Raw genomic sequence first — 12,644 nt, forward strand, 5'->3', positions numbered from 1 at the left:
TAATTGATATCAATACCTACTGGTTTATTTGAGCATCTACTATGACGTACTTGCATGAAGTGAACTGCACTGCTTTGTCTACGCCAATCACTGAACAATACATGCCGGCTGAAATCACGCAAAACTTTGCTGAGACCAACCTTCTATATCCAAAATATTTGTTTTAAAACTTCTGAGGATGCGGCATCGAAAAGTTTACGCTGTGCTGTGTTTTCTAAGTACCGTCAAAACACACAGTTCGCTCGTGACCGCATTGCGCATTGCTCATTAATTTCATATCAATCTTCAATGTGATGTCACAACAAGAAAGTAGGAAACCGTTCCAAGCAACCCGCCAGAGTAACGCCTAACTTTGCCCAAGTTTGGTGTCCTGGGTGCTGCCTTGGGACTAATATGGTATTGGTTGAAGTCATTTGTTAATTACAAAGTATTTGTTTTTTGTTTTAATTTCTTATAGCTTTCATTAGGTTTGCCGCATAATTCCAATGACGTCAGACGTGAGCCAAAGGTGCCACGAATGAACGGAATAACCATCAGTGAAGCCCAATTATGAAATCGTGGCCATTTTAGGCTCAGCGTTTATAGGTGAAAGCCGAACAATAAGAAGTGAAACCTAATTCTGCTATTTACTACAGAACTAAGGCCCTAAGACGCCAGGTGACATCTGAAGTACCAGGCAGTAGAGCTTAACTCTTGCATTTGTTTGGCAACTTAGGGCGAAATACCCATACTGAACAAAGAATATCAAATTCGGTTATACCTTTACTTTTGGGAGGTTTCAGCCACCTTAATTGCCTGACAAAAACAAATTTCAACCTAACACCGGTGCTACCTCGTGTCCTACGGTATAATACAGGCCGGTTATGAGAGTGTGGTGGGCAATATTTTTTCTAATACATACCAAGATATTTTGATTTTTACTAGTTTTGTGTATTACCCAAACTAGGTTATACATCTCGCTGAATAAACGGGGCCCGAAGTTAGTGAGGCGCCGAAATCAGCATCACTAGGGCGAGACCATTCCCAAATCTTCCTGGCAGAGGACATATTTTTGAAAGTCGAAGTTAGAACTGCCGTCCGAGGTCGCAGGTTGTTCCTCACGTAGGGCGACATTTTCGCGCGCTCGCCTAAATAATTCCTCTGCCGTGCCGGTGAATCCGGGTGGGTTACGACGGATTTAAATAAAGTCAATGTTTCATTCTTGAGCTGGCCCTTATTTCATGTCTATATTCGAGGATTAAAAGAATATAAGACTTCACCGGAGCTCTTTCTTTTAATATAGAAGACTGAAGCTTCGGCAATTTAGTTGATCATGTTCAAAACGGTGAGTATAGTGCACAGAAAAGACAAGACGGCAAAACGTGCAATACTCTCCGCTTAAAATCAAACAAAAAAAAACATTTGTTAAATTGCTGTTTGAGAAATTTCGTTAAATTGTTGTTGCCCTTAATGATGTGTGCGCTTTCCCCCCGTATTTATACGTGAAATGTACCTCAAGCCACGTTTTGAAATCTTGTGACACATCGACTTCAAGCAAAGACATCAGGTCACGTGAGCTGAGGTCACTGCGTAAATTACCCCGACAAATTTAGCGTGACAATTTACGTCCCGTCAGCACGTGGCGTGAGAGCAGGTCACGTTTCTCGGTTACGTCGCGTCATCAGCCGTCACGGTGTGAAGTCGCGGTAGAACTTAGAAGCAAGGCGTCATATGACATGACTTCGGGTAAAGTGAGGTCTAGTGACACCATTTTTCTTGCTATATTTATCGGGGAAATCTTTAAGCACTATACTTATTTACTCCCCAAAACGGCAGTTTAATTTCTCACAAATAAATTTAACCGAACACTCTGCAAACATTGCACCTCATGCGTAATAAGACCTCGAAGTTGAGGTCAGGCGATATATTTACAACAGATATTAGCTCACAACTGCAGTAGAAGTCTTGCAAACGCTCACTGCAAAAAAAAAAAAGAAAAAAAAGAGCCAAAGGTCTAAATTGGCCTCTCAGAACGCAACTCGCCGAAGTTGGCTCGCCCTCGCGGCAGGCATAAATTTCCAAAGAAGCCTCCACAATGTTCACCCCAAAGCTTGCAGTGCATTAGAATCTACGCGCTCGCCGGACCAATCACCCTCCTCGTTTTCAACGCCTCACCCCACTCTGTGCGCGTGGACTTGGGCGGAAGCGTGTTCACGTGGCGAAAAAGAGACATACGATTGACTCATCGAGCACGTAGGATCCACCGCACTGTCAGCCTAGCATTTACAGCAGAATAGGCCGTGGCGAGCGCTTTCTGCGCCCGCCGTGGCAGCTCTGATCTTCAATTAGCCCTCACTGAAACGCGGGCGGAGAGGCTCCTAATTTGCATTCCTACTGCGTGAATTCTAAAAGCTTCTTAAGTTCTGAAGTTTTTGTGTGTTCTGTGACGCATTCGCCACGGTGTTTCGCCTCAGTCTATGAATTAGGGGATCGATTTCAGCACAGAAAGACCCAGCTGTGCCACATTTCTGTTGCTTTTTTCATGGCTTTTGGATATGGTTGTCCTTTTGAAACGCACTTCTTATTTCCACCTTTGAAGAGTTCACACTGGGAGTGCAGAACACGCCTTAATCTTCGGTTTGCAGTTACTATCAAACCGTTTTTATCAGCCGCTTGAAAATTGACATTGAAGGACAGCGTGATCTTCTAGGCGTTGAACTAAACCTTAAAACGTGTTGGTGAATACAAATGTTTGGGCATCGCAGCGTCATGAATTGTTAGGTTGTAGCTTTTCAATGTTGGTAATGTTGAAGCTTAGGCAAGTTGGTACGGCATACCTGCAAACCAAACAGTGGAAAGTAAGAGGGACCGGTGGAACGAAGGCGTAGACACAGCGCTGTACAGCACAGAGCTGTTTATGTGTATTTCTTCATCAGCTAGGTCTCTCGTCTTTCACGATGCTTTTTTTTTTCTCTCATTTTTTTTGCATAATATCTCGTACTATTGATTTATATTTAACTTTGATCCTGAGAGGTATCGTTGTGGCGTCTTGATTTTTTCATATAATGTTTCGTTTTCATGTGCGTGTAAAGGCGCTTCTAGTCTACTGTCTGTGGTGGCACTTCCGACCGTACGTTTAATCACTTTTTTTTATTTATGCAATTCGCTTTTTGTCATCACACTTCTGTAATGTAATGTGACAATAGTGATAGTTTCGTCACAACTTCAGCAATGTTTACAGCTCTAAGGTTAGCAATGGGGAATTCGCCGTAACCAGAATGATGCGAAAAAAATGACGTCAACGCACAAAAAACTTCTCTTCAGATTTCTCTGCTGAATAATAAGTGAGTCTAAAAGAATAAAAACAAATATTTGTAGCCCAGTAAATATATTGCCTTTTATAAAAAAAAACGAACATAAGGGTCATGACCACGTATTTGATATGTGTTTTCTAGGACGCACTGTTTTGTTACATGGAAACATCATCAAAGTTTAAATAACAAGATGAGTTACAAAATTATGCACTTCTTTGGTAGTCAAAAAAGCAATGCACATAAAACTTAAATTAATGTGGGTTTTTGTTTAATAAAGCTTTAGTAATATTTTGAGAGGGACATAAGAACTTCCTGAACAAAAATGGTGACTGAAACTGCCAATTTTACTTATTGAGATTCAAGATCGGCTCTGCCCGGCGTGCATTACATTGTTCAGCGAAACGAAAGCGAATAAGAGTGTTGAATCTAGGTTTCAAATCTTCGCTTCGTCATTCTCCCTGTGATATTACGCAGAGGAACAATGTACTGCAGCAACATAGAGCCTTTTAGTATCGGGAGCAGTTTAACTAGGAACGGCGAAACACGTGGCCTTTGATACTTGATGTGGTATCTCGAGACTTACAAAACAACCTAGTGAAGGTATAAGCTCGAGCCGGGGGGGGGGGGGGGGGGGGGGGGGGGCTACGGCGAGGATATTCAGGTGAGATCAAGTGCGCTCTCTCGCAGCTCCCTCTCCGCTCCACAGTTTCATCAGCCTCGAGTTAGCGCAGTATTTTTCGTAGGCTACGCGCTCCGCCGTTCCTTCTCACACTGGTCAGGATAATATAGAGAAAATATTTAAGGGTGCAGGCGAGTTTGTTAATATTAAACATGTTTATTTAACTTGTGACTGGAGAAGGAGAGAAACGTCAAAACGTAGAAGCAACAGGAATTAGACAGGACGACACCTCAAAATCTGCTGACTCGTTTGTTTAGTTCACCCTGTTATACAGTCTCAAACTCAAGGTCGTCACCAACAACACGGAGGGACGAAGTCTACGCGGCTCAGGCGCCACAATCTCCATCACACAACGCAAGAATAAGGGACAACTTTACAGGCACATGCTCTAAAGCTATACTCACCCTCTTTCAAACTTAAACAAAATGATCATTATCCCCTTCCAATCTAAGCACCATGATAAAATGTACTATAGTTTAGTCCACCATGATACCTCTTCTACTATATGCCGAGTTCACAAAAGAAAATTATCAATATTAAAATGCAGACTAATTAAATGTACACGGAACTTCAGTCCACAAGCTGAGTATCCGCAGACACGCGGCGTTCACGTGCTCTGGAGTGCTATAATTTTCAGTGATTAAATTGAGATTACAATGTATGATTCGAATTGAACTATACAGCACTATATGGTCTGTTTCATGTCCGCCGCCATTGTATTTTTATGCTTTCGCCATGACACAATAAACGGCTTAACTTTTGCATGACTCCACTTCTTTTACAAACCTTCGAGCATAGCGTAGTGCAAGAACGTCAGAAATGCATACTCACGAAGCTTCGTGAACAACACCGATACCCAAAATGCTACAAAAAGAAAAAAATCTTATTTAACGCGCAGCACCTCCCTTCAAAAGAGCCCGAGTTTGAGAATATTATTCTTCATTTCACCGCTGAGGCACGGGATTTCGGACACTGGTGTATATTTACAGCTAATTTGTGCCAAAGAAGCCGAAAAAAAGCATTTAAAAGGAAATTTTACTGGGTCTGGCGGCCTTGCACGTAGAGAGCGTGGTGTTTGTAAGCTGGCTTTATTGCTAAAAGTGCCCCACTTGAGTGATAAAAAAGCTCTACAAACAAGCCAAGTGCACACAAAGCATGCGCAACGCATTGTAGGGAATGCTTAAGCATATGAGGAGAAGACGGTATAAGTCATTATAAAACATACGAACTAATAGTTACGTCAAATTAATTGTAGCAATCGAAATTTTTCATGCGGTTCAGCAGGAATAGAACCTCCAACAGTGGACCCTTCCCAACACCTTCTAGAAAAAAAATAAGAAAAAGCCGTGTAGTGCTGATCGAGATGTCGTCATGGGCGAAGACCAACGCTGGTCACAGATTCGGCATAAATATTGCATCAACATTCGGCTTAAACATTACTCTAAGCCTAGCGCTGGTGCAGTACTAGTCTCCAATCTGTGCCCAATGTTAGATTTCGCTGGTGACGAAAAATTGTCAACAGTACGCCCAAGCAGCACTGTCTGTTGAGCTTGCTTATGCCACCAGTGCTAGAAACCATAAATGCTACACATACAAGAAAGTTTGAGATTTAACTGAGGCCTTCGGGTCAACAATATTACATTTTAGAGGAGGCAAATTGATTTACAAGAATACTCGAAACAATGGAACAGATCTCCCACTCCTTCCTTATTTTGGCGTTCAGCTTGAGATTTGACGTTTAAACCTTTCATCTAGATATCCAGCAGGGGTGTTAAAATGGCCTGATCGTTATGACAACTCGTCGTTGATTATTTTATAAACCGGAAGTTCTCTGGGACGTCAAAGTCTGGAGCACCATCTGGTGGTCTTTGCCATAAAGAAAGGTCCATAATGCCGAGCGCAATTTTGCAGGTGATACCACTGCTTTGCTGTCGATCCACCTTGACCGCGTGGATTAGAGCCTTATGTTTTTCATAATAAGTGATTTTCAGCACCCATGAAAAGGTAGTATATTAAAGCATACTCCTTGCGCACTCCACTTTTGGAGGGGTGTACAATTACTCCCTTTGGGGGAATACGTGTACACCCCAAATATAGAAGTATGTGTGCACCCATTTGTGTGGTGCACATGTACACTGTTTTCTACAGAAATCTCACTCGAAGGGAACACAGGTGCACCCAAATCAATGGTGCACGGCTACACCTCTCTCTACACCCAATGAAATAGGACGGAACACAGATACACCCCATTTGAAGGTGCACCATTGCACCGCTTCAGGAACCCGCCTCACTCAGAGCGAACACAGGAGGACCCCGTTCAATTGTGTGCTGTTAGATCTCTTTCTACGCCCACTGAATTCTAAGAGAACACAGATGCACCCGATTCAAATGTGCATGGTCACACCACTTTATGCACCCGATTCATAACTAACTTCATAAACCTAATTAAGACATCAAGGAAACCCTTAAAAAAATGTATGCACCCCGGTGATTGCAAAAAGGCAGGAAAACGGACACACGAAAATGTTTTCAAATTTCATGAACTTTTTTATACAGCCTATTCCGTACACAAGTACAAACTTGCAAGCAATCCGTGATATGTGAAGAGGTACGAAAGAGCTGTTACACAACTGAGAAGATTACGAAGCACACAAGAACCGGGGGTCAGTATTATAGTGTCTATTCTCCAAGAAGCCGACAGAATTGTTTCCACGAAATTCCACCGGCAGTCGCCATTCATTCATCGAACGACGTTTTGTCGACAGCTCACATTAGCTTTCCTACATTAGCTTTTTTTTTTTTCTTGTAATGAGCCGCTCCAGAATGTATCCGCGAAGTGATGTACGGGTCGGACAGGTGCGTTAACATTTTTGTAATGAGCCGCCGCAGACTGCCGCCACGGAACGGCGTGGACGGGTGGGCTGGGTCGGTGAGCACGCGCCCCAGAGATACATGCCCGACAAAATGTCCCTACAGCGTGAATTTCGCGGAACGAGTGACGATGAAACGTTTGTGTCGATGAAACGTGTCTACAAAACGTGTATCAACGAAAACGTGTTTTCATAAAACGCCGGGAAAATAAGAAGTCAGTATTCTACCTGCAGTTGTCACATGATTGCACACATCAAATGGCAGGCGACTGCAGATAGAATTGCAGAAAAATTTTTCTCCCGGTTGCTAGAAAATTGACAATGCGTAATTCTAGAAGTAATCCGGAACGGAACGGTCAATCGTTGCAAAGGTGTAGGTTCCAGTGCACTTACGATGAAAATACCGGACTTGAAATGTGTAATCCAAGATATATGTCGACACGGGCACTGCAGAACCACATAAACCTAAAAACGAAACAAAAACGAAAAGAAAGGGGTCTGTGAAGATTCAACATGATGTGGCAGAAGAAGTAATTTTCCGAACCGAACACTAAACACATCACATGAATTCCTCGTGCTTTTTTGAAGAAATCGCTTGTTGCCGATACACGCGTGGGGCTACTCAAACACTGGAAAGCTTGGAACACTCGAATACGTTGTCGCGGACGAAATCTACGGCAGCCCCGCAGCACAGCACACAAGAAACTAGGCCGTGAAGCAGACATTCCGATATCGGATAAACTACTACGTCATCCGTGAAACCTTTACCACATGATCACGCTCCTGCCGTCACCCGCGCCAAGACAGCGGAATTGATGGATAAAAAGCCTCCGGTTCATTGGTCCGGCGCCTGCTCACCTTCTTCAACTCCTTCAGCTTAGGAACAGGTCCATAGGAAAATAGCAGCTCCTTCAATGCCAAAAGGGGGGCGCCCGGCGCCCTCGCAAAAGCTTATTTATCTCCAGGGCCACCCAACAATGAACACAACGGGAGGATTTGTTACTTACATACTCTTGAAAGTTCAACCCACAGTTAACAGTGCAGTGAATGCTATTCGTGGCCTTGGCCTTGAGGCTTGTGCCGTGCTCTGCATTACCTCTAGCTTGGAGACTGTAGTCACGTGATCCTACCCGGAGTCCCGATTGGTTAAAACAAGCATAGCGTCCACTCTACTGTCAATTCCGAGTGAACAGGATCGCTCCATACTTGCTAAGAAACTGCCCAACCCAAAAAGTGACCCCCAAGGGGGAATCCAAGCACAAGCTGATCGGGGAGCGTGGCTAGTGTGGCAGGGCACTGACACACCTAGAGGTTTTTAAGGGAGGGGAGGATGCTCGTTGTCGGTGTACAAGTACACTAGCTGGGCAACAGAAAGTGCATCTTTCAGGAAAAAGGTTCATGTGCACCTGATGCACCCGACTACACCTTTTTTTTTTGGAGTGCAGACTGCCATATAAATACCGCAAAAATGCGGTGTAGCTTCTGGAGATTCATGCCGGAAGATGTGATGGCTTGGAGGACATATCTGATTTTCGCGACTAAAAACACATTGCTCACCACGCGAGTGAAAAGTGACACTGCATTTCCTTCAAATTTACGCGCTGTTTGATTGAATTCGTCAATCACTGCTGGCCAATACGTATTGTTTTTTTATAGTGCTGAAGAGGCACCCCAAGGTGGGAGGAAGGCGTCTGTACAAAATTTATATTTTCAAAGAGCTACGGTCTCGCGCCCTAAGTGTCCATGCCAAAACCCAACACATTTCTGCCAATTAACAGAAGCCCCGGTTCACACTAAAAAAAAGGTGTAGCCCTTAGACCCCTTGTCACATATACGACACTCCTAAACTTCAGTTGGGCGCACAGCGCACTGACGTTCAACCAAGGCTCCCAACTTTCACGAGCAGCTTGATTACAAGCTGCTCGTGCGCAAGTTATTAAAGTCGCTTACGTAAGTGTAACTGACTGTAAAAACATTTATTGGGGTTTTCTTGGCCCTACTCCAAAACCTCAGTGTGTTCTTTCTTTACTGTTTGATGCGTACTTTAGCTGTTTAATATATTACATCCCACGGTCATGAAGCCTCTCGTAAAACTTGGGGCTGTCAACTTGATATCAGTGCGCTGTACGGCGGACTGAAATCGGGGGATGTCGCATATGTGACAGGGGTGTAAGGGCTGCACCCTTTTTTTAAAGTGCTTCACAAAAGTTCTTAATCATAGACACTCTTTTAGAAATGCTCGATTTGTCGCGGCGAAACACGGCCGCATCTTCCGCATACGCAAGAAATTTTACCTCCGTGGAAAGTAATTGAAACCCGTATATATTTTATTGTTTAATTACGCTGCGACAGAAGGGTCCTAGATATATATTTAATAATAAGGGCGAAAACGGACATCCCTGTCTCACGACGAGAGCACTGGGATGGGCTCACTTCGGCGTCCGTTAACGATCAGTTGAGTAGTACATCCGCTATACGCCGTTTGCACACCAGCAAGAATCACTTGTCGTACCCCATGTTCCAATACCCTATACAGCACACCATGTCGTACGCGATCGAAGGTTTTTTTTAAAATCTATTTACGCGTAGCTACTTGGTTTAGATCCATATCGCAACACTCAAGAACATACACGTGCAATGAATGTTCGTAAAAATAGTTCGCCCTTTGATCGCACGTGTTTGGTGTGCACCGACGATTTTGTGGATGACAGTTTGAAGCCTTGGCGCAAGCACTTTCATAAAACAAATCTTATAATCTACATTGCTGAAGGCGATCGGTTTATAATTTCTTACATTTCTTAATTTTTTCCTCATCGGCAACTTTCGGAATAAGAACAGTGTGACTATTTAAAACGAAGGCGGCAATACTCTTGTCTCGTAGGCCTCTAAAAGCACTTTATGAAGTGGTCGTGCTAAGAAAGATTTATATCTTTTGTAAACAGCTGCATTTAAACCATCAGGGTCAGGCGTTTTTGTTTCTGCATGTAGTTGTTCTATGGCGTAACCTATTTCGTTTATTTCAATTGGCTGTTCAAGCCAAGCAGCCGTTTATTCTTCGAATCTTGGCATCAATTTTCGTTATAAAACTTCGTCAGATTGAGGGCTTCGTCTCGCTGAAATAGCTGACTGTAAAACTCGACGAATGCATTCCCAATCACTTCTTCGTTGGTACTGTCGAGCCCTGATAGTGTATTTCACAGACCATCTTTTTACTTGCGTATTGCCTTTCTCCGCTAAGCGCTCCTTTGGTAGGTTTTGTCACCAAGAAAATATTTCTCGGCACCCGATCCAATTACTGCACCTCTATACTTTTCAGTCTCAATTGCCGATACACTAGTTTTGTAATCCTGATTTAGATAATGAATTTACCAGGATATTCACATTCTAATTTGAAAAGCTTCCTTAGATCTGCCTGCAGCAGTTTCTCCACTGCGATCGCTTAAGTATGTCAAGGTATTTGACTGCTCTCATGCAGCTAACTTTATTTATTGCTTCATTACCTCCCATGACTCAAATGAGCCAGTAAAATAGCTCCTTGACGTATTCTCCTGCAGTGTTTCTAAATTCTTCGTCGTCTAAAAGCTTAACGTTCGATTTCCATAGATCCTAACTGAAGAGATTCTTTACTGCCTTAGCTTTACCCAGAGTAAATTTTACCGTTGCATGGTTACTGAAAAGGATTGGTAGAACTTTGTAATTGTCCGCACCACTCAAACGTTCTACTACCACATAGGGTCTATTAAGTCGATCTAGGCTAGACGAGCAGACGTGCCTATAACGCATTGTTTATTTTTTTTTTCTGGTAGGTGGCAACACCATGAAAGTAATGTTCATCGACCATATCTTTTAACATCAGTGCACTAGCACCCCTTTGATATTTTTGTTTTACCTGTCACTGGGCTCACAGGCGCAGTTAAAGTCACCTAGCAGTACTCTTTTTCGTGAACAATTAAGAGATGGGCGAAGGAGGTAAAAAATGTTTTTCCTTTCACTGACCTGATTTGGACAGTAAACAGAAAGCACCCTCCATCTCAGTTCAACCATTTAAAACTCACACACGATAAGCCTACCAAGATTATCAACAGTTACATCATAGTCATTGGGAGTTAAAGCCCTTCTAATAAATAATAGACAACCCCCCGACGAGCCACTTGCGTGACTGGCACAATTATCAAAATTGGCTTGAAAAGGCTGCACTAGCTCTTCTTTACTATCTACTTTTGTTTCCTGGACTGCGAAGATGTCAAGATCATTATCTTCGAAAATTCTCCATATCTGACACTGTTTGCGTCTCGTTGACATGCCACGAACGTTCAGAGTCCCAAATTTAACTAAGTCTACGAGCTGTGCCATCCTCACAGCACCACACAATTAACACAAACAGGGATGCCCTAACCGAGTACGAAGTCCTTGGCTTACGACCCTGACCCCCCTTCCCTCGAGGGACTAGAGGGGCCTTGAACTTTGGCTTGCCATAGAGCTCGACATCCCGTTTTCCGTTTTCGTTTTTCCACGACGGCTCGACATCATTGGGCACCTTGGGGGAGCCTTCCGTGGCAGGCTTGGTTTCCCTTGCCTTTTTAAGTGGCTGAGCGGCAGCTTTGGCCATGGGGATGTCCGCATTTTCCTCAGTGTCCGCGCAGATCGGTAATTCCTCCAACTCAACGGCTTCAGTGTCCGTGCAGTCATCACCGCCGGGTTCACCAGCGGTTAAGTTCACAATCTCAGGTAGTCTCTGCATGGTGGACTTCACTGGAGGCCCCTTCTTTAACATCTGTAGTAGCGTCTGGCACCGCTCCAGGGACCTCTTCCTTAGTGGCCTCCGCTTCCCTGGCGTCCGCTTCGTCCATGAGAAACTCTCATGTTTCTTTTTTTCTCACGGGCTCAGCGACAGCCGCGTACGTCCGCACGCACTGGTCAGTCTTATGGCCAAACCGACGGCCTGGTTGCAGGAGGGTACCCGGCACTCTCGACGAATATGCCCAGTGCGATGGCACCTGAGGCAGAGAGGCGCGCGGCCTGGCGCCATCACAAGCGTCATCCCCCAAGCCATTCACACATTGTGCGGAAGGTCCTCTACAGTGACGCCTGCCTTCAAAGTGATGAGAGCGGTCCCCATGTTCGACTCGATGGACTCACACCCTTGGACGCGCCACTTCTCCCTTGTCACCTTGGTAACTCTTCCGTACGGTGTCAAAGCGATACGCACCTCGTCGTCCGGAACGTAGTGAAGCAACCAGTGAATCTTCAGTCGCAAGCTCTTGCCGTTGGGGTCGAATACAAGGCAACGACGCTCCTTCACCAGTAGTTCCCGGGCATCAACCAGCTTCTTCTTGCTCTTGTTGCTTCTAAACGTCGTCAGCCACACGTGGTTCATTTGGTAAGAGCCCAGCGAAATCACGTCGGTCAGCAGCTCCATACTGCTGAGTGCGTCGCGGAAGTCCTCAACTCGATACGAGCGTTCTTTAACGTCCGCGTGTTAATATACAGAATTTAAAACAGCAGATCAAGTTGCAGCGGTGGCAGATGAACTGGGTAATCCGATTCAGCAGAAGATATCGTATCACCACGGCCCGTCTGGGCCGTTATCGCCGCTTCGATGGAGGTCGACATTCGGCGTCCTCACGCTGCGGTGTCTGGAAGTGAAATCGTGGCCACGAGGGCGCTGCCTACTTGGTCAGGTGGGCGCCCGGCAATATTTAGTAACACCATTTAACAAATATATAAAACGTAATGATAGTTTACTCTTAAAAAGCATTGTAGTCCAACACAGATATACATTCTCCACCTGTTTTTGAATGT

At 44.4% G+C, this 12,644-nt stretch overlaps 1 pseudogene; it reads right to left on the reverse strand.

The window, feature by feature from the left end:
• Positions 1 to 11,169: 11,169 nt before the first annotated feature.
• Positions 11,170 to 11,964, reverse strand: LOC120843020 (annotated as a pseudogene).
• Positions 11,965 to 12,644: the final 680 nt, after the last annotated feature.

The sequence above is a fragment of the Ixodes scapularis genome, unplaced genomic scaffold, assembly GCF_016920785.2.
Source record: "Ixodes scapularis isolate PalLabHiFi unplaced genomic scaffold, ASM1692078v2 PGA_scaffold10__122_contigs__length_95168666, whole genome shotgun sequence".
Lineage (NCBI taxonomy): Eukaryota > Metazoa > Arthropoda > Arachnida > Ixodida > Ixodidae > Ixodes > Ixodes scapularis.